The 22,018-nt window shown below is 38.3% G+C and overlaps 1 protein-coding gene across 14 annotated transcripts in view; it reads left to right on the top strand.

The window, feature by feature from the left end:
- The window catches only part of aebp2 (AE binding protein 2), a 64,988-nt gene that overhangs the window by 32,509 nt on the left and 10,461 nt on the right, over positions 1-22,018 (top strand). For 2 of the 14 annotated variants that reach the window (XR_002920363.2, XM_024282399.2), the window contains exon 10: positions 2,036-2,312. The exons of 4 other annotated variants lie outside the window; for them this stretch is intronic. The gene's annotated coding sequence lies outside the window, so the exon portion shown is untranslated. Of the gene's footprint in view, positions 1-2,035; positions 2,313-2,561; positions 3,200-4,840; positions 5,319-6,104; positions 6,211-22,018 lie in introns of those variants that run through there. 8 more of the 14 variants (XR_002920367.2, XR_002920364.2, XR_002920366.2 and 5 more) reach the window with 8 other exon arrangements.

Here is a 22,018-nt window from a genome sequence, read left to right as displayed (position 1 = left end):
CAACTAAAAAAATATATTTTTCGTTGTTTTTGCAACAAAAGAGGCAACATCGTAAGTTAGAATTCTCTAAAACTAAGAGATAGTTGTTAGTTGCTGCTACTCTCTTTTTTTAGGCGAAATGCTTCTTTGTGCTCCCAGATAATCTGCATTTCTCTGGGTGTCTATTGAGGGAAGGTGGGATGTGAAGCAGGCGAGCAGTGCAGCGGATTTTAGCTGAGTGCAGCGTTTTTCTCTCTCCGCTCCCTGATGGTTCCCAGATGTTTTTCAAAGCCAGCGCTCGCTCTGCATTTCCCCCACCCACCGTTTCAGTCCCTCCTTACTTAACGCCGGTTTGTCATTCACCTTCTGCATATCCTCTCAGCCCTTCTGCACCCGTCACCTGAGTGCCGGCCTCACCTTGTCTGCTTGTAACCGCTTGCCATCAAATAAACTGCTCCTCTCCACACTGGTTCCCTTTATTTCTCCTTGGAATAACCCCTCCCACTCTCATTTCTCTGTTTTTCTCTCCTCTCATCTTTCCTCATTTATCATTCTTTAGGTCAAATCTTGAGAAATCTCACACTGTTTCGCCCCCCCAAAACCAAAGATCTCGATTATGTTTTTGCAGCTTGAGCAAAAAACTTCTTCACTGAAAAGAAGGAAAGCCGTGATGGTCGCCAGAAAATCTACATTAAAATCTACGATCTTGTATCAGTAAACAGACTGCAAAGTTCAAATCAGCAGGATCCTTAATATGTAGAATTAGCACATGCATGACCATGCATCATATCTATAGCTAATGATTCTAAATTGCCCTTAGATGTGAGTGAGTGGCCCCGTAACAGAATGGGGATCTGTTCCCCACTTTCACCCAACAGTAGTTGGGATAGGCTCCAGCAGGTCTTGGATCTCAATCAGGGATTCAGCACATTTGTTACATTTTAAATCTTCTGTTGCTCCGAAAACCTCCACTTGCCCGTACTTCATAAAACATGATCAAAAACAATATTTGTTGCTTGTGTGGAAAACTCATCTTCTGCCAAATATAACACATGTCAATTTGACATTAGGAATGTCAAATTATTTGCGTTAATCACAAATGATTATTTACAAATTATTTTTTTAAGAATTGCCTGAATCTATGACTATTGTTGTGTTTTAAAATATAAAAACAAGGTTTCATCTGTTTACTTGCATAAATGTTTTATTTGGATTTAGCTTTAAAAAACGCGTCTTACATCCCTCTCAGTTTTGGTTTTGGTGTCCATGTATGGGTCACTGCTGTGATATAAATGTGTGACTTTATAGTTCTTAACAGAGCTGACCCTAACATTACCACAATGCCACAATTACGTATTGTATAAGGTGTTTGTTATCCTAAATGTATTGGACGATAGATTGGTCAAAGTTGCGGTGAAAATGAAAAGTTGCAAGGTGCACAACAAATGGCGGGGTTTGCTTAAATTTGCGTTAATAGTTGCAATCGCAACATTACGAAATCCTGGAGGGTCTGATTATTAGATTAGATTAAAATAGATTCCTTAATTACAGGTCATGATTAATTAATCGCACAAAAATGAATCACATGACAGGAATATGTTGTTCCTATTCTCTGTTCAGACTGCAAGGAAAAACAGTGGTTGTCATGGAAACGGAAGCTACTCTGCACGTGTGGAGATGTAGAACTCACATTTATATTGGGTTAAGCAGATACATGTTAGTAAGTGTTAAAATCTACATGTGATAAACTGCAGTTATCAGATAAGGAATGTCGTATTATCTGTTTACACGTCTCTTAAAATATCTGCGATCTCAAGAAATCATCCGATAAACAGACAATTGGTTCGCATGTTCACGAGTTCACTGTGGTTGATAGCTGAACAAACTCATTTTTGCACTAGAGGATAAATCACAAACGTGTTTTGTTTTTATCCATGCTTGTGAACTTTCCTGCTGCTGTCTCGTCTGCATGTTTGCTGTTGACACATTCGTCTTAACAGGTTCCTGCGACACATGAGGGACATGCATCCTCCTCTGTTTCCCGCTCTCCATACAGGTTTCACATGAGTGTTCGGTGACAGAGGCCAGTTGACTGTAAGCAGAGGGATGTGTTTTGACGAAGCGAGTCGTGAGGGCAGCAGCTGGCTCGCGGGTCGCAGAGAAAGAACTCAGGAAAGCAGCAGCAGGGAGTTAGATCCCAGATGCAGAAATGGTTGAAACCCTCCCGCCTCCCATCCCACACAGCTCTTTTTCTTTCTATCTTTGTGACTTAACCTATATAAAGGAAGAATGGGATGAAATAATAAATCTACAGGGACAATTCTTCCTCTTCAGAGGAGTTGGGTATTAATCTAGCTGTCGCAGTACACCACCTAATTAGCAGCAGTGAGAACAAGGCTGCCAGTCCGTTTAGATTCATTGAATTTTTGCTGATTTTTTTAGTTTTCATTCTTCCTGCATCTCCATTGATCATTTCCATCAATTATTTCCTGTATTCCTCAAACATATTCCTTTTACTCCCTTACTGTACTCCCCCCCACCCTTTCTCCTGTCCCTCCTGATTGTCATTAAACTCTCTTTAGTCCTTGGCTTCCACTAAGAGATTGGAGGCGCCCTCAGTCCCACAGAAGGCTGTCCATCCATCCCTGCTCCCCGTCCCACTTCTCTGCTTCCTGCTCCTCCTCTCCCCGGCTTGGCAGGAGCTGAATGACGCACCGCGCTGCTGTTGGGGAGCGATAGTGACGCCACCAGGTTCTCCCAGAGACACACTTGCAGGGCTTGTATCTGCCTGCGCACACCTGCAACACCCAGAACTGCTGCTCCATTGTATCCCTGACACGCTCGCCGCACACATCTGGATCAATTATTAAGAGACTCGCAGGATTAATTATTCTCTGCAGCCGAGCGGCTCTTTCGTTCTGTTCGGTTATTATGTCAAGATCAGACATGCTGCATATGCAAAAATGACAAGGTGTCCTACTTCATGTTACAGCCTATCAAATAATTCATGAGATCTTGGAGGCTGCATCAGGATGTGTTGTGTAAGCAGGCTCCATCTCTCTTGAAGAGCTTTGCATCTGTTTTCCACAAAGACTTTTTGACTAATTACTATACATTTTAAATGAAAATAAAATCAAGAACTCACCTTTGAAGATATTTTTTATTTAAACCAAACAGAATGAAGCAAATTATTAATCTCCGTTTGAATGAATGATCAGACTTTCTTTTATTTTTTAATAGCACGATAAACATGAAAGCACTTTTCTCCAGTTAATGAGGCGATGAACCACCGTTGAACCAGGAGTTAGCGAGTGACGTTCTGCCACACAGGCAGAAGATAAAGAACTACCCGGGCTGCCGGCGCTGCTCTGGAACCAGTGGGCTTCACTGCTGCAGCAGCTCCGCTAATGAGAGCGCAGATCTGCAGAGCTGTGAAGTGTTTCTGCATGCAAGCAGAGGACCCAGCTCCTGCCTGATGGAGGAAAAAAGAGGTGCCAACCTCTGGACATTTGTTTGATCACTCTCAGCTTGCATTCTCATTTCTGTTTTTTTTTTTTTTTTTCTCAATTTTTCTGGTTTAAGTTGATTTTTTTAATTCAGAATCAATTACTAAACATTTTGTAAGTATGGTAAAGTAGTACATTTTTAGCCCGTCTGTCTTTCTAAATAAAAAAAATTAATAATTTTATTGTCACATAAATTGAATTCTTTCCTCTCAGGGATAACTCATACTTGTACTTGTGATCAAGCAGTAACAGTTTTTGTGTGAGTGCGTTACAGCAGTCGCATTATAGTGATTCTGCTGCTCCTTTCTCCTTTCTCTCAATCACACTTTCAGCGATTTCAGTAATCTTGGTATGAAAACATTCAGCTCGTTCAGGACATTACTGCTTGTACTTTTGGTATTCATAAACCATACCCTGCAGAACGTGAAGACGAATTTCTTAAAAATATTTGTACACTTTGAAACCATAATTTAAAGTATTTTTTAAATAGTTTTGCAATGAGCTGCCCTTTACGCTAGCTCACTTTTGATGAATTGGCATCTACTGAGGTATTTTTATGCTCATTTTATCCAATATTTTAGGAACAGGCTAATGGTTTTGGCTAAATTGTTATCTATTGTATGTTTCGTTATTTTTTAAACTGGGGTTTTTTTAGGCAATTTTTAAGTTTAGCTAAAATTTTTGGAACAGGCTAACATGTTATCTACTGTTTGTTAGCTACTTTTGAGTTTAGTGAATATTTTAGCAACATGCTAATATTTTTGACTAATTTTACGAATTATTTTTAGGTTATTTTGAAGTTGAGCTAACTTTTTAGCAATGTGCTAGCTTTTTAGTCTAATTTGGCATCTACTAAGGTTTTTCGTGCTGGTTTAGCTTATTTTTAAGCAACACATTACATGTTTTTGCAAAATTGGCACGTACTGAGGATTATTAAGCAATGTTTTATGAAATGTAGGCCAATTTTAGCGGCTGTCTTTCATTGTTTTTTAACAAAATTTCAAGTCTTTTAGCAAATATGGCATCTACCAAATAGTTTTTGCATTTCCAGCAAATCCTTTCAGCAATTAGAGTAAATAGGTTCAGCATTTTCAGCAACCAGATTCAGCAAAAAGCATTCACACTTGCATTTCTAATGCAACTTTTCTAGTCTTCCTTTGAAGTCCTCTCACAGACCCCACAGAAGTTCATCAGGTTTGGAAGGCAATGACTTAAATAAAATCAGACAGACTCCTTTTCCTCCCCGTTTCCATTGAATTTAGCTGAGGCCGCTCTCGCTTGCCATCACTGATGGAGGCAGAGACAGTTGCACTGAGCAGCTGACCAATAAAAACATCTTTTTCTTCTTCATCAAGGATTCTTCCTTTTCTTCTTCATCACCCTCCTTTCTTTGAAGAAGAACCCTCCAATCCGCTCCTTCCTCTCTGGGCTGAGCGCATCACGGCGAGCAGATGTTTGGAGAGTGACAAGAGAAACAACAGGAGTGCATGAAGCGCTGGAATGGATGCAGCTCCGGTGATTTCCTTTGTGCGCGCCGCCTTACATCAGCCAGCCGTGACGCAACGTTGTGAAGAGAGGAAGGTCACAACAGATATCACAATGCTGCAGAACAGCGCTTTGAACGTGAACTTTGTGTGAGCAAGATGTGACATTTGTAGCTTGTCAGGAGAGCTTGGGCTCTATGGAAAAGGAGCTCTGCACCCTGGGAGAGGATTTGACCATCCTTCATCCTTCATTTTTCTTCATTGGATACAATTTGCCAACACCAGAATGAGAAAAATGTCTGGCAAACGTTTGTGCTGCACTGATATCTGCTGCAGTTTAGCCAGTGGCTTTTATTGTCCCATTAAAAGGACACACCCCCTTTCACCTGTATCTTTAGGGGAAGTAATCAGTCAAAACACTCAAACATACCAAACACAACGCTTTACAAAAATGTTTAGAGATCACTAAAAGTTGGAAAAGTTGGAAATGCAAAATGATTTCTTATTACAGTTGTTCTCTTCCATCAGAAAAATGCCACACATACATGTTAAAAACTAAAAAAAAACAAATTTTCATTGGTGGGGGTCTCTAAAGTATTTCCAGGAGAAACAAAGATGTCAGTAAGGTTTTAGATGAACCTTTAGTCATGACTGCTGTTTTTTTGGTGTCATTATCAGCTCTGTGGCGAATGTAACTGTGTGTAAAACTTCCTCAACTTTATCATTAACCAGTGTGGACAGTGCAGCAGATCACAGGAACGGCAGTCAATCATTGAGTTCATTGAAAAAAAAAAAGTGGTTTTCATCGTAACATTTTTTTTTTTATAGCACTTCTAACTTTAAGATAAATAAAACAGTCGCTAAACTCCAACAGTAAGTCCAGTTGCTGACATTTCAATTGTCTAAAGAAAATATAACAATACATTTCATGAACTGTCAAATTTATTACAGCTTTTATGTGCGGTAAATCTAACCACAGAGGTTATAAAAACGTTTTTAAAATTAAAGTGTTATTTTACATGAAAGGGGTCATGGACATACTTGTCTTCAACACGCCACCTACAGGTCATCTGGTGAACTTGCAATTTCCATTTTAAATGTGCTTTCAGTCAAAAGGTTTCTGTTTCCTTTGCAGATTCTCGCCTCCCTCCTTCCCTAAAACACACTTCATGGGCAGTTTTTGAGGTGATCCGGCTAAAACTCTACAATTTTTCATCTTTTCATTAAACTTAAAAAAGCAAAAATAAAACTTTGTTTATTGGGATCCAAATGATGACTTTTAGAACATAAAGTTGAAAGATGTGCAAAGGATACTTGATGTTTTAATGAGCTGCTGCAGAGTAAAAGGCCAAATGTTAATCCAAAATGTAATAAATGCATTAGCGTCAATGTGTTTCTATGAAAAGGTAATAAAGGAAATGGCTGAAATCTGCATCAAGCTGTGATGCAGCAACACCACGAGCTTTAGAACCCTGTGGTGTGAGGATGAGACTTCTCTTTTCTGGATGTCTTACCACTTATGTTCGTCAGATGAAGGAGAGACCAAGGATGGGGGCAGCGACCACGGTACCACTGCGGGCTCGGATGCGCCTGCAGGTCTTGAATTTCCTTCATTCCAGCGATAAGTGAGAAATGAGAAATTTGAGCCACTCTCCTGGGCTCTGGGCTTTTACTCTGACAAAAAAAAGAACAGAGAGAAACTGTTTTTCCTATCATCTAAGAACTTTCACAGAAATATGTCTATTTTTTAATACAGTTACTTTAAAGAATTCCTGTGCAGACGAGGTAATATTTGATGCTAGGTGGATGCATTTTTAAATAGCTGAATGGGTTTCGGAAAATGCAGCTTACTATAGCCCAAATTCAGGCTCAACATGCCACACCATTGGTGGAAATTATTTAATTAATATAAACTATTAGGGTCTTGTCATTTAAGAAATGCTGCTGTAGCCCAAAAGGATTTGATTGCAAACCCAAAGAGAAATTGTGCGACTTCATAAATGTGCATCTAGAAGAGAGTTGGAAAACCTGCATGCTACGAATGTACAATGATTGTTTTCCACTTCTCTGTTTCATCAACATTCCCCACCCCTTGCACTTTTTATTGTTCACTTAGCAGCTTAGCTGGCACTTTATGTGAACACTACCCGCTGCAAGATCAAAACTATAAAAAAGGCTTATTCTTTTTATGGTTCTCCAAACCACCACTACTTGCAGGTTTTGGTCCGATGGAGCAAAAGGGAGAAGACCTTTTCTTCCATATTTTCACATTTTTCCTTAGATTTCTTCTTATGGGAAAATAATCCAAAAAATTGATTATTTCTTTTGCACACTTGCAACTGCCCCTTCAGTTTTTGCTTACTTCATTTATCAAACACTTGTTTAAATCCTTCTAACACCTTCTCAGCTGCAGCCTTTTTGCATTTTTATTTTGTTACATTTAAAACTTGCTCAAATATCTCAAGGTGCTATAAAATGTGTGCAACTGTGGATTGTAAAAATAAAATAAAATAAAAAAAGGAAGTGTCGGATTGGTTTGTATTGGTGGACACTTCCCAACAAAAGGGTCAGACTGTTACAACGTTTTGCAGGCAGGTTTAAAAAGTGAAAGTAACTGGAGGTGAATCAAGTCATTTCACCAGCTAAATGCTGCTGACGTCTGATGTTCACCCCAAGCTTGGTGTTTTCTCTGGACTATTTTTACCCAATACAAACCCATGTACTCACAGGTGGAAGAGGCTCGGTGTAAAATGTTGAAGCGGTGCAAATATTGCAAATATTTTATACGCAAACTGACCTAAAAACTTGCGCATTGACACGTGTACTCGAGTCCAAACCGCACATTTAAAAGACTTTTCACAGGAAGTGGTCACTTCAACACAGGTTGTCGTGTCCGGTGTGAACTTAGCATAAAAAAGCAACAAGCTGATGCTCTGTCACTACAATATTAAACTCCTGAACTACATGACATGTTCATACGATGGGTCCGGATATGTTTCATTGCGTCTTAACATGGATTTATTATCATATAATATCATTTATACTGCAGTTTTGTACATCATTGATTCAATTCAGTTTTAATTTTACAAATGCAACAGATTAAACCAAACCTGGGTTCAGAAGGAGGCGGCCCTTTGAAGGAAGCCCACTGAGGCAACTGTATTGTGATATTGGGCCATATAAATAAAATTGAATTGAAATTGAATTGAATTTTGATATGTGACTGTCAAAAGTAAAATTTAAACAACATTCTGACAAATAATAGTTTCTATAGTTAACATGTATTTTTTCATATTTGAAAAGGGTGGTGTTCAGTAGGGGTTGCACTGTGGTGCAGTGGTTAGCCCCCTTCCATGTTCTCCCATGTTTTCTCTGAGCACTCCAGCTTCCTCCCACAGTCCAAAAATATTCATCATGTCAATTGGTGACTCTAATTTTCCCCTACGCGTCGATGTGTGTGGTTGTTTGTCTCTTTGTGGCCCTGAGAAAGATTGGTAAAACATTGAGGGGAGCGGTCCCCATTCCCCAGGCCACGGACCGGTACCAGTCCGTGGGTCACTTGGTACCAGGCCATAGAAAGAAAAATAAATACATGCGCTAACGTAGATTATTTGAAACATTAACGTAGAAGGAAGTTTAATTTTGGAAAACTGCAAGATTCTGTTACATGGTCACATGATTTAAAGTGGCTAGTGGCTAAGTTAGCCAAAAGCTAACAAGAAAACAAACAATAAATTGTATTTGGAAAGTTTCTTTAAGGAGAAAAGAGTCAGTGAGGACACTGAGGAAGAGCCTTCGATTTCATAGAACAACAAAGTTGTTCTTTACAGACAAAACCAGGAATCTTCGTCCATAAGCAGAACTTTTGAGACAGTTCTCATGTAGCAGAAGCAGCTCTTTCTAATACGTAGAAACAGACTCTCGACTGTTTCACACACGCAGTTAATAAAGTTGGAGACACGGTGGATTGACGTTTATATTACATTTAGAAAATACCAATTTTACGACAGTTGCGTTATTTTACTTACTTCATTTATCCATCGCACTTTAAACGCCACACGTAGTTAAAGCTAGCATCTGGTTGTTAGCTTCCACAAGTTCAAACCAGTCGCAAACATTTTACGCAGGATGAAGATTCAACCAAATAAAGTTGCTTATCTGTGGAAACTTGTAAAACGGATATTTGAGAATTTTCCTACAGAAAGGCCAAATTATTTCAAATACATTTCTTATTGTAACATTTTATTTAGAAAATACATTTTCAGAAACCAGAAGCTTAAAAATGACGACTGTGGCCCCGTTTGGACCGGTCCGTAAATCCATTGTCTAATTTCAATCAGTCTGTGGCCTGGAAAAGGTTGGCGACCACTGATGTATAGGGTGCACACTACCTTCACCCCAAGTAGTTGGGATAGGCTCCAGCAACCCAGTGATGCCACATTTGATTTGGCAGGTTTGGAGAATGGATGAATGATTCTGTATCATCACATGTGTTGATGCAGAGCTGTCCATCCCAATGAAATTAGCAAGAAAACATATTTTTGACCTTCAGAATAAGAAGTAAACCTTTATGAAAGTTAAGTTTCATTTTTCTCGTCTTTTTAACTAAATCCTTTTTTGGCTACCCAGGTAAAGATGCAGTTAACGTCGCCCCTGTTGTCACGCTTGTTCAAAACGTTCCTTTCTTTTATATGACTGACATTTAAAGATAACAGACGGAGAGCGCTGGGGAGCCGAGAACGAAGGAGGTAGACAGAAAGATGGAGAGAAAAACAGGGAGAGCAGAGAATGTTGAACCACGATAACCTAAAGTCCGCTCTGATGACACATGCGTCCATCTCTGACTGGGCTGATTGTGGTGACAGCAACCTTTGCTTATCGGAGCCCAGCCTCTGCACCGCATTCCTCTGTGAACTCTGAATAAGAACAGAGGAAGAGGGTTCTGATTTAAAAAAAACAATAAGTGAGGGTTATAACACACAGACAGCTGTGATAAAATTCACCTGTGCTCAAATTTCTGGTATAAAAATAGTAAAATAGCAATAACTCCTTAGAATGACAGTACTGATATATAAAGACATCCTATTTTTGAGATTACAGTGCTTTAAAAATAGATGTATAAATATAGATGGACAAGAAATCTATTTTTCTACTGAAATTATTCTTCTTCACTCTAGTGTTCAACATTACCTGATGGATTCTTTTTGGATGACGTTCATCATGTCCTTGTTTTGGGCTGAAACATTTTAAACTAGAAAAGTCGCATTACCTGCCATAATGCTAGTGTGAATGCTTTTTGCTAAAAGTAGTTGTTGAAGATGCTGGAGCTTTTTGCTGAAAATGGTGATGCAGTTTACTTTAATTGCTGAAACTATTTGCAAAATGCAAAATGTAATAAAAGACTGGAAATTTAATTAAAGAACTATTAGAGTTGACCTAAATTTCAGAAAAAATGTGTAATAAAATCCCTAATACATGCCAATTCTGCAAAAATATTTAGTGTGTTGCCTAAATATTAGCTTAACTTCAAATTAGCCCGAAAAAACTTTGTAGATGAAAATTTGCCAAAAAAGCTAGCTTGTTGCTAACATATTAGCTAAACTACAAAATAGCCTCAAATTCTTCAGTAAACTAAAATAGTTAAAAATGTTAGTAAGTTGATAATATAGAAGCTAAACTCTAAATTAGCCTATATAAACCTCAGTTGGTAACAATTTAGCAAAAAATGTTAGCATGTTGCTAAAATATTAGCTAAACTCCAAATTGGCTTAAAAACCCTAGTAGATGCCCAATTAGCCAAAAAAGCTAGCACATTCTTAATTACTAGCTAAACTCCAAAATTGGCTAGAATTCCCCAGTATGCTAACTTAGTCAAAATAGAAGCTAAACTCTAAATTAGCCTATAAAAACCCCTGTGAGAAAGCCCTAGAGAAAACGGCAGAACAGCACCACCTATGGGTGGGCGAAAAACCTACACCTGTTGGACTTGTCCAGACATGTTCTCTCACCATCAGAAGCAGCAGGGAAATCAGTTGAGCAGAAACTGAGAAGCTGTAAGGACTGACTGTGTGTTCACCTGTTCTCTTTCCTTTATGTGTGCGTTCTTGAGGAAATGTAAGTTATTTCTACTTCTTAATTATCAATAATTTGATCATTCCTTGAGTTTATTGTTTTACTTGTAAAATATATTGTGGAAGATTAAGTTGATTTAATTTTCTTCACTAAGGTCTGTTTCTTTGAACAACTCAGCTAACTTTGAGTGTTTACAGATAATTATTGGTTGTGTTAAGTCTTGTGTTTGTGACCTCTCTGTAAAACTTAAGTCACATATTTACAAGCAGTTTATTTAGTTATGTTATAAGATTTATCGAATACCAGACATAATTTATTGTAACATATTTAATTTATTATTTGATTCAGACCACACACACACAAGAGCAAACTAATGCATACCCATATCGGAAACCTGTGCTAACTACCAACTGCTGCAGTTCACTCTGTTCATCGTTCAATAAAAGAGGAAACCTCAGTCTCTCTCCAAGCGTCTTCATTCTCTGACCGGAATCAAAGTCTATGATCTGCCGCCTCAACCAGCAATTCCGTAGCGAGGCTCGACTTCCCCTCGCACAACCCCAGTAGATAACAAATTTGCCAAAAATGTTAGCCTGTTGCTAAAATATTAGGTAAACTCCATTAAAAAAAATACAATAAAAGATGAAAACATAGTGAATATATTTAAAGGCTTGTTGCTAATCTACTTAAACAAATCGAAATTTGAAGACTTTCTCATTCATTTCCTAAAACTATAAAGTTAAGGAATACCAAAAATACAATCAGTAATGTCCTGAACAAGCTGAACTTTTTGATACCAAGATCACCAAAAGTATGATTGAGTTTTTACGGAAAGGATCAGAAAAATCATCTCGAAGGACTCTGACGCAGAGACTTTTACAGCTTTTCCAATTTATCTATACACAAAAAAAAGAGCATTGCATATGAGGTGCAGCTGAATGTTCCTGAATGTAATTTCCAGACCTTTTACGGCCCTTTTTTTCAGTTGCTCTGCTTAATCAGGGAATCTAACCTTCAGCTGCAGACAACACACAGCGGCAGAATCCTCCAGACGGACCACAGTCACCGCTGCCTTCACCACCCATGCCACAAACTGTAGAAGTAAAGCATCGCTTCCCAATATTGGGTTATATAACCTTTAAGCAACTCCAGATTTCTCTCTATGGGCAATTTTTTTAGAAGACACGGGACCACAAACATGCCTGGAGGCCAGATGCAGTTGATGGTCTGACAGTTTGCGGACCCACGGTCAGGCTATCATGATGACATTTACGCTCCAAGAATGTCTGCAGCGCTCCCTTCTCAACCATTTTTCCAGCCTCAGCTGGAGCGGCGAACTCTTCCCTGCAGAATGTGGACTCTTGTGAAGAATTGCTGGTATAGTAAACCGCAGAATTTTTTTTTTTTTTTTTAATGTGGTGCATGCATCTTATCAAATCCTTTACATACATAGTCGATTGTAAGAACATTTGCAATGAAAAGCTTTGGAAATAACTTGTCAAATTTCATTTTGGACAGCTCCAAAGCCACGTTTTGATCTGCTGCATGTAGCAGGAGGATCACCTGACTGCATTCACGCCACATCAGGATTCACAAATGAGGACGGATGAAAGGCTGTCCTCCCTCTGGACCTGTTCTCAACCTCAAAGAGGTCAAACTCTCCTCTGTGGCTCCATCTCACCTCTGGATTTGGGTCTTTCTATCTCTGACCTTTTATTTATTTATTTATTTTTTTTTGCGATAAAAGTCTTGACACGAGATTTTCATAAAAGAAACATTTAGAGGGATCACAAGCTGGAGCTTGTGCTTTGAAGCCTGCTTTGGTGGTGTTGACGGCAGCCTCTGCAGCGGCTAATTAGGCTGCAGAGACGGCAGAGAGAGCTTCTCTGATGCAAAGCAGGGGGAAGCCAGTTTAACGCCACCACACTGCAGAGATAACGCCTTTGAAAGAGCTGATTACTGTTTACACTGTTTGACTTCCATCTCCAGCATGGATTTATGCTCACAACTGCACCACACTTATGAGAGCAACTGGATGAAGCTGTTAAGCTCTTACGCTAAATGATCAGAAAGCTTCATGTTTGTGCTGCACCTTTCAAGCATGAATTATTCCAAACTCTCTAGATAAATATCTGAGGAAAAACAGGGGGAAGGACGGCTTCCTGCTCGAAGTTGGCCGGAATGAATTAAACACAAAGCATGGCGGTTATAAAAGACAGGTCAGGACGGCCAAATAGGGATGTTGGAGAAACAATGCGACCAGCAGAAACGCTCTCCACTGCCAGCTCAGTGGAAATTGTTGAGCGTCAGCAGCTATAAGACTGCTGCCGACTCGACTAGGAGGAATTGAAATTCCAAAGCCTTTGACGAAGCCGCAGGAGCTCAGTAACACGACATTATGGGATGTTCTGTTTAATTGTAGCATAGACTTTAAACATGTTTTTTTCTAACCAAACTACTGTTTGTTTGGGGAGTTTTTGGCTACGTAGTTTGAAACTGAAAAAAGTTGACTCTCCCTATTGCTGTGTTCACACCGGCCATGCGATGGGAGCTACCAAGAGTCACTATAAAAGATGTTAGGCGCATTGCTCATTTATCTAGCAAAATACTCTAAAATAAAGATGTAAAAAATGATTTAAATTGTATTTGTCGTTCTGCATATAAGCTTCGAGGGTAACTTGCTAAGGCTGATGATCTTCGCAAAAATGTATTTGCGACCAGCAATAGATGCAGCCAAGATGCTGATTGCTGCATTGTTTCATGTATTTTGTGAGCATCCAGAGCAGGGGTCTGCAACCTGCGGCTCCAGAGCCACATGTGGCTCTTTTATCTCTCCATTCTGAAGAAAAAAAAAAAATAAGAGTAATTTAAAAAAAAATTAGAGTTCTATCTTAGCTACATGCTAACGTTTTTTGCTAGTTGTTGTCTACTGGGGGTTTTAGGCTAATTCAGAGTTTAGCTTCTATTTTAGCAACAGGCTAATATAGCAACCCTTTACACTAATTAGTTTACTGAGGAATTTTATGCTAATTTGGAGTTTAGCCAATATTTTTAGCAAAATGTTTTCAGCTAATTTGTTATCTACTGAAGTTTTTTGGGGGGATAATTTAGAATCTAGTCTTTATTTTAGCAACATGCTAATATTTTTGACTAATTTTGTTTTCTGAGGAATTTTAGACTAGTTTGCAGATCAGCTAGTAATTAAGCAACAAGCTTGTTTTTTAGGCTAAGTTGGCCTCTAATTAGTTTTTTTATGCTAATTTGGAGTTTAGCTAATATTTTAGCAATATGCTAACATTTTTGGCTAATTTGTTATCTACTGGGGTTTCTAGACTAATTTAGAGTTTAGCTTTTCTTTTAGGAACATCCTATTTTTGACTGATTTAATTCAGTATGGCATTTTATGCTAATTTGGAGTTCAGCTAGTAATTAAGTAACGAGCTAGTTTCTACTAAAGGTAAAAGGTAAAGATATGGCTCCTCCTAGGTTTTGATCAAACAAGCCCAAATGACTCTTTTACTGTTAAAGGTTGCTGACCCCTGATCTAGAGCTAAATGCTGTTACTGGTCGCAGTCTATTTTTAGAGTTCACTTTAAGATTCTTTTATTAGTTTTTAAATCTTTGAGTGGTCTCGCCCTGCCTTACCTTACTGAGCTGCTCTCTCCCTACACTCCAGCGCGGTGCCTCAGGTCAGCTGATCAGCTTCTCCTGGAGGTACCGAGGTCTAAGAGGAAATGTAGGGGGGAATGAGCCTTTTCTGTCTGTGCTCCAAAGCTTTAGAACGCATTACCACTAACTATCAGACAAGCGTCTTCCTTCTCTATTTTTAAAACTAGACTCAAGACTCATTTTCATAGCTTTTACTAACACATGAGATGTTGCTCTGAGTTTACATTCAAGTTTTTTTGTATGTTTTTACCCTCAGTGTTTTCTTTTATCATGTTCTTATCTTTATGCTGTTGTTTATTTGTTTTTATCTTTTTATTCACTTATTTATTACATTTGCTCTATTTTGCTTTTAGCTTCTAATGTTCAGCGCATTCTTTCAATTTAAAATTGTGTTAAAGCGCTTTATAAATAAAGCTAATGATGATGATGATGAGGTCCCATTAGCTGTCATGCAGATAACGGGACGTAAAAACATGTTTTCATTAAAAAAATATATAATATTTTTAGAGAAGCAAGTGAGCGGTCTACGCCACACAGCTCTGTGCATAGAGTTCACATGTGAAAGACTTAGTGTCATATAATTCCAGCACAAGTCGTATTTCTTAATTTCTCTGCCATGATTACTTTTCAAATAGTTGAAACTTCCATAAATTAAAAACAACGCTACTCATGCATCATTACCAAGGCCTATCTCTGGTTGGTCAAAGTTTTACTGGTTTCATTTTCAACGTGCATTTAATTGCAGCTTGTTGTTAGAGACCAACAGACTTAAAAGCTTGTGTAGCAACATGTGAACATGAGAGTTTTGACCTCAGAAGCCCAAAATGCACATTTATGCGCATTTACATTGGAAGTGGTCGCTTGAACACACGTTTCTGAGGCCGCTCTGAACGTAGCATGACGGTTTCTTCACTGGGAAAAAAGGTGTAGCTCAAAAATAATCTTTAAATAAACCAAAACATCAAGTTTTGTAATAACTTGAGGTATAAATACTTTGTAATGTGTGTGGTTTGGCAATGTTAACATGCAACAATTGTATTATTTGGATCCTTTGTTAAAATATCTCAGAACTGGACGACCAAATTAACTTGAACATAAATGGCTTTGGGCTTGTAATTTAAACCCACTCCGACTAAATTTAAAAAAAAATGTTCTCTGTGTTCTTTTAATTATGATTATGCAGTTCTTAGCCAAAATCAAAAACCCTGTGTTGTTTTTTAAGACATATTTTCTGCAGAGCCGCAGGAGATCATTAGAAATTTGCCTCTAGGTTGTGGGCGGGACTGTTTGACGGTTCCAGCATTCCTTTGTTTGTAGTCTCTCGCGTTAGCACCTCACAAGCTAAAGCTAACAATAAATAAAGCTAGCAATATCCGAGATATCCAGCTGTAGAGTTTTGAGTCAGATGGGAGATGAGGAAAATGAAGACGTTAATGGGTTTATCTGTCTGCAATTGGATGCTTCACAACAGTGGTGTAAGGCAAGTTTATTTGTGTTGCACATTTCAAGTACAGAGACAATTCAAAGTACTTTACTTAAAAAGTGTAGCGCTCAAAGCAAATTTTCCCCTGATTCAACAAGATTTGAATAAAAAATACTCAGAAATGCAGTTTTATTCTCAAATTACTTTATATTTGTCCTCCATTATGAGAAAAATGCAACAAGAACATGTTAAAAATACCAAAAACACTATTTTCATTGAAGTGGGTCTTTAATAGGTTTGAAGCTTCATCTAAATCTATTTAAGGCAGCAATCCAAACAAGTATCTGCATTTCAATCTTTTCTTTAAATAGAAGTTACTCATAGATCTTTTTGCAAAAATTTACAGTTTTTCCTTTAATAGTATGTTCTCATTAGTTGCTAAGCCTTTTAACAATAATAGTTTAAGTTCAACTTGTTTAAACTCATCTTTATTTCGAATTGGTTTGCACAAGAAGGAATCAAATCTTGTTCCTCTGTCTACTTTTTTTTTATCATACTTTGAGTATATTTTTAACAATTAAATCACTTGATTTACACATACACTTACATTTTCACAATCAAAACTTACAAGTTCAGCAAAAAAAATATCTACTTTCTTAAGTCAAAAATTCCTTGAAAAAAATTCTAAATCTTTTGGAAGTTATTCAATTTTATTTTCATTATTATATGTGTGAACTTTTAAAACTATAAAACAGTGAAAATCCATCCGTTCTGTGGTGAGGTCAGGCTCACAGACTGATCCTTTTTGGCTTAAAGGTCAAGGATTTGAAATGAGCGCCTGGTATAATCAAATCTGGCAACATCCTATGTCTAAACTCACAATGTTGTTTTACATCAAAATGTGCATCTTCTCCACTGACTTCATCACTCGCATTCCTTGTTGTCAGATGCCCTCCAGTGTGATCTGAAAAGGTAAAGAGGACCCGAGGGGGTGGGGGTCTGGAAGCTCTAGTCTACACTCACTCCTCCATATCACAGTGAAGTGTTGGCTAATGGAGCCTGTCAAAATCCCTGCAGAGCTAAAAACCACCTGACTTTGTTGGTGTCGATGACAACTCGGTGTAGCAACACCCCCATAGCCCTGCAGCTCCACTCAGTGCTGGACTGTCACACTTGATTAATACACTAAGTGGGAAGGAATAAATGCTACAATTAATCTTAATTACGCCTCAGTAAATCCGACAGAGCTCTGTTAGAGGTAACTAAATGGAGCTCTACATTAAAAATGCTGTGTAGACATTGTTGTCATGGCAACTAACATGCCACAGTTTAGAATCCGATGCTGCATTCACACCAGATGCGATTTACGTGTCAAATTTGCTTCTCTTTTGACGTGCATCAAGTTTACTGCTTTAATGCCTTGATGCCCTGGCCAAAAGTTTTTCAGGATTTCATTCGTTGCCACATCATGGAAAACATGGATGATGTTGAGCAAGTAGCTTAGCTTCATATTGTTTTGAGAGCTCTACAGAGGCACCGGCAAGCACGTCGCTATGTCTGGGTTCACCAGATCATTCAGTCTCTCCTGGTAATACTTCTGACGATTGATTTTCGATTTTTTCTGTGGCCTGATTCTCTTGCATGGAGCTGGCGCGAAGCTTGATCGCTGCTCCATGGGCTCTGTGACAGGCTAGCAACCTTTTCAGGGTATATCCCGCCAGAAGTAACCGGGACAGTCTCCGGCAACCCCATGCCCCCAGTAGGTTAGGAAAATGATGGGAGTTTAGGACAAAAATACTTGCATTGAGCGGCTATATTGGATTTTTTTTTTTTTTCAAACCGCTCATCGAGCCGCTTAAAAAGTCACGTGCCCAAAGCTGAGTCCCTGATTGGCTGCATCAACCGCATCGCAGGACCTCAGATCACATCTGTACATCGACCAATCAGTGAGATGTGGATCTGATGTGAATGCAGCATTAGTATGTGTTGGTGTTGATGGCAGACAGGGAGCCCTAAGAGTTCAAAGTTGGAGTTTTTTAGGAGCGTCACAAAGACAAAAAGAGTTTTGTTTGATATGAAGTTCAGCATCTGCTGAAGAGTTGTGACGAAATGTTAAATGAATAAAATAAAAGTTTGTCACCTTGCATATAATCATTTTTTGGAAACAGGAATTTGATATGGTGCATAAGAAACATGTTTCAATTACCATTAGAAAAGGTTCTGTTAAATTTCATGAATAAATAATACTAAATAATAATAAATAAAACTGTCTCACACAAAGATTTCTGCAACACAGCTACACTTAAATAAAGTTTAGTCCTTTAATAGTTCATTACATAAATTGTAGTTGCACAGTCGCTCTAAATTCCTGCTTCTATCAGTCTGTGTGTATTACAGGCATATAAGGTGGAAGTTTCATAATTTCACAGCACACACCATAAATCTGAAGAAGCACCAATCAGGAAGAAGTTCAAGACATCTCATAGGTGAGTGGATTATCAATGGTGACCAGATTGCTGATGGTAATCCCCAGTTTTGTACTTCATGCACATTTTTTTCTGCTCAGTGCTTGTTTAAAGGAATCCTTCTAACTACTGTATGTGTCACTTTCAGGCAGTTAGGCTCTAAATCAATCTTTCCAGTTTCCAAATCAACTTCAGCTTAATTAACTGCATCAGTCTAATGACTGAATGCATTTTTTCAAAGTCTGTTAGAGTTATAATTCACAAGAATAGAAACCATATGAAAATGTAAGAAAACTTTACAAACAGTTTTGGTGAGGCATGAAAGGGCTAATATAATGTATACCATACGCCATTTACAAATAAAACACCAGTTATTGTGTTCATGAGGGTAAGCAGTGTCTGTGTCTCACTGGGGAATTTCACATTAAGTCAAGAAATGCACAAATGCAAGAAAATGTTGAGCATTATTTAAGCCATGCAGAGAACTGGACAGATATTGATTTTTACTGTACTTGACTATCTTCATGGTTGCATGGTGGTTTGAACTAACACCTCATAGTAAGAAGGCCCTGAGTTCTTTCACACTCTATCTAAAACCCACAGTCCAAAAAATGATGAATTAAATTGTGATGGTAAAATTCTTCCTTTGGTGTGATTGTGAGTGTGTAGGTGTGTGTCTTTGAGTGGCCCAGCAACCGCTAGCTCGAGATCCTAGCTTTGTGGAGAAAGTATTTGTGTTGGCCTGGGGGCGGAGCCGACTCTTCCTCTTCCTTGTGACATCAGCACTTGAAGACCTGCTCGTTGTTGTGGATATGGGAGGGGCTGGTACTGAGAGTGGAGTTTTTTAGAGGATTACTCAGAAATGCGTGAACGAATCAAAATATCACTTTGAGGTTGGTCATAGTGATGAATGAACAGTATAATACACATGTTAGCTGAGCTACAATAACACCTAACCTTGTTTGCAGCACAGTTCAAAATGGCTTCAAAATCAGTAAACACAATCAGAATGACTCCATACATTAGGTGCACTGTTGTTTTTTGAAAAACTTAGAGACTATATCATGCTAGATTTGAGCTTTTAAGGGTATTAAAATGTTAACACCTTGTGAAAACCACCCCGATTTCTTTATTCACGCATCTTTGAGCATTCCTCTAAAACAGCAGTCGGCAACCTTTAACAGTAAAAGAGCTATTTGGTCTTGTTTTCTACTGATCAAGACCTAGAAGGAGCCGTAGCTTTACCTTTTACCATTAGTAGAGGCCAAATTAGCAAAAAATCTAGCTTGTTACTTAATTACTAGCTGAACTCCAAATTAGCATAAAATTCCTCAGTAAAATAAATCAACCAAAAATGTTAGCATGTTGGTAAAATATAAGCTAAACTCCAAATTAGCAAAAAAAAAAAACTCATTAGAGGCCAAATTAGCCAAAAAAGCTAGCTTGTTGTTTAAAAATAGCCACAAATTCCTCAGTAAACTAAATTAGTCAAAAATGTTAGCATGTTGCTAAAATAGAAGCTAAATTCGAAATTATACAAAAAAACTTCAATAGATAACAAATTAGCTGAAAACTTCAGGATTTTTTCTAAAACATTAGCTAAACTCCAAATTAGCCTAAAACCCACAGTGGACAAAAAATTGCAAAAAATGTTAGCATGTTGCTAAAATAGAAGCTAAACTCTAAATGTTTTAGAGAATTACTGTTATTGTATCTTTCTTCAGCCAGAGAGCCACCATGGAGAGATAAAAGAGCCACGTGGAACCGCAGGTTGCAGACCCCTGCTCTAAAACCTGCTCTCTGAGCACCAGCCCATCCCAATCCACTACAACAAGCAGCTCCTCAAACTGTGACATCACAAAGTGAGGAACAGCCCCTTCCAGGAAGAGTTTGTGCTGCCAGCACCTCCCCCAGGCTTGCATACACACCCCCTTCTCCGCATAGCTAACAATTTCATTTTACATGCACAATATGCAAATCCATCATTGCAAAAGTTTAGATATTGTTTGTTTTTGTGGGAGAGATACAGACATATCGCTATCAAATCTATAGTTTACTTTGAAAGGCTAAAAAAATAGCATGATATAGGCTCTTTAAGGCTTTTAAGTGTAAGTTATAGTGTAGAAAATATGGTAACTTGGCCTCTTACCCTTTTTAAAGTTTGGTTCCAAACTGGAACCACTTGTTTTGGGCTTCTTTTCATGCAATCATGTGTACAGTTGTAATTGCAATACAAGTCCTATAAATAAACAAACCTAACAGCAATGTTGCCCTTCATCTGTTTCCAACTTGCGTGACCAAACAGCTGCAGTGAGTTGTGAGGGTAAATCTCGATAATCTTTGATAAAAGCTTTCTCTTTTTACTCCACAACTCCATCAAGTCATGAAGCTTTGAAATACTCCAAAATGATTCTTAAAAAACCTTTCCTTGACTGATGGACAGATATACCGACCTCCCGCTAGTTTTCAGAGCTCGTAAGATATCAGATCTGAGTTTAACATGAATACGGCTATTTAGCCCTTCAGTGTTTGTTTTTTAAGGGTTCACTTTGGGCAATTCCAAGGTCGATGAAATCACATGATGTCAGTTCCTCCGCAGGACACAGAACACGCTTTCATAATCCTCACAAATGGAAAGTTCATGCAACTTCTCAGCCAGTCAACGTGGATTTGAAAAGTGTTGATTTAACCAAACATGAAAATACTATGTCCTTTCCAGATGCTGTTCCTGCTGTCAAAGGCAAATATGTCCATGCACTCTGTGCTGCAAGGAGAAGAAAACATGTAAAAATATTCTCCTGCATGTTTAAATATGACTGTTTGTTTACCATACACACCTCAGCTACAGTTAAACTCCAAAAAATACACTTGATGCCCTTTTGACAAATTTTAACTTTGGTTTCTTTAACTTCTTAAGACCCAACATCCACATTTGAGGACATCGCATGTTGGGTCATTTCACCACAGTAGTTAACCCGGCAGAACTAAAGACCTGATACTAGATGTTTGGAGGGTTGGCTCAAGTATTAGCTTGATATTTAAAAGCTTAAGGATATTTTTTCTGAATATTTATTCCGTGATGTGAAAGAGTTGTTATTTTTTTGATACCACTGATCAAGTCTTACATTGCCATACGTTTTCTATAAAATTGTTTTTGTGTTTGCATTCCGAGTATTTCTCCTTTTAAATCTCTGTTAGTCAAACTGCTGCAGACAGGCTCTGTTTGAATTACTGAGCCTTCTTTACATCACAACAGCTCTACTGCACACGCACTAAACCCCTCATCTGGCCCGGCGGAGGAGATTTTGGGAATTGAGGTTTCAGATCAACTTAAAAAAAATACTTTTTAAGACATTTAGGTTGTGGGATTTTGGTTAAAAACTTTATAATCATAATTAAAACACTACAGGGAGCCAGTGG

The sequence above is a fragment of the Oryzias melastigma genome, linkage group LG6 (genome assembly GCF_002922805.2).
Source record: "Oryzias melastigma strain HK-1 linkage group LG6, ASM292280v2, whole genome shotgun sequence".
NCBI lineage: Eukaryota > Metazoa > Chordata > Actinopteri > Beloniformes > Adrianichthyidae > Oryzias > Oryzias melastigma.
Note: the sequence above shows the minus strand (reverse complement) of the source record. Positions and strands in the feature narration are given on the sequence as shown.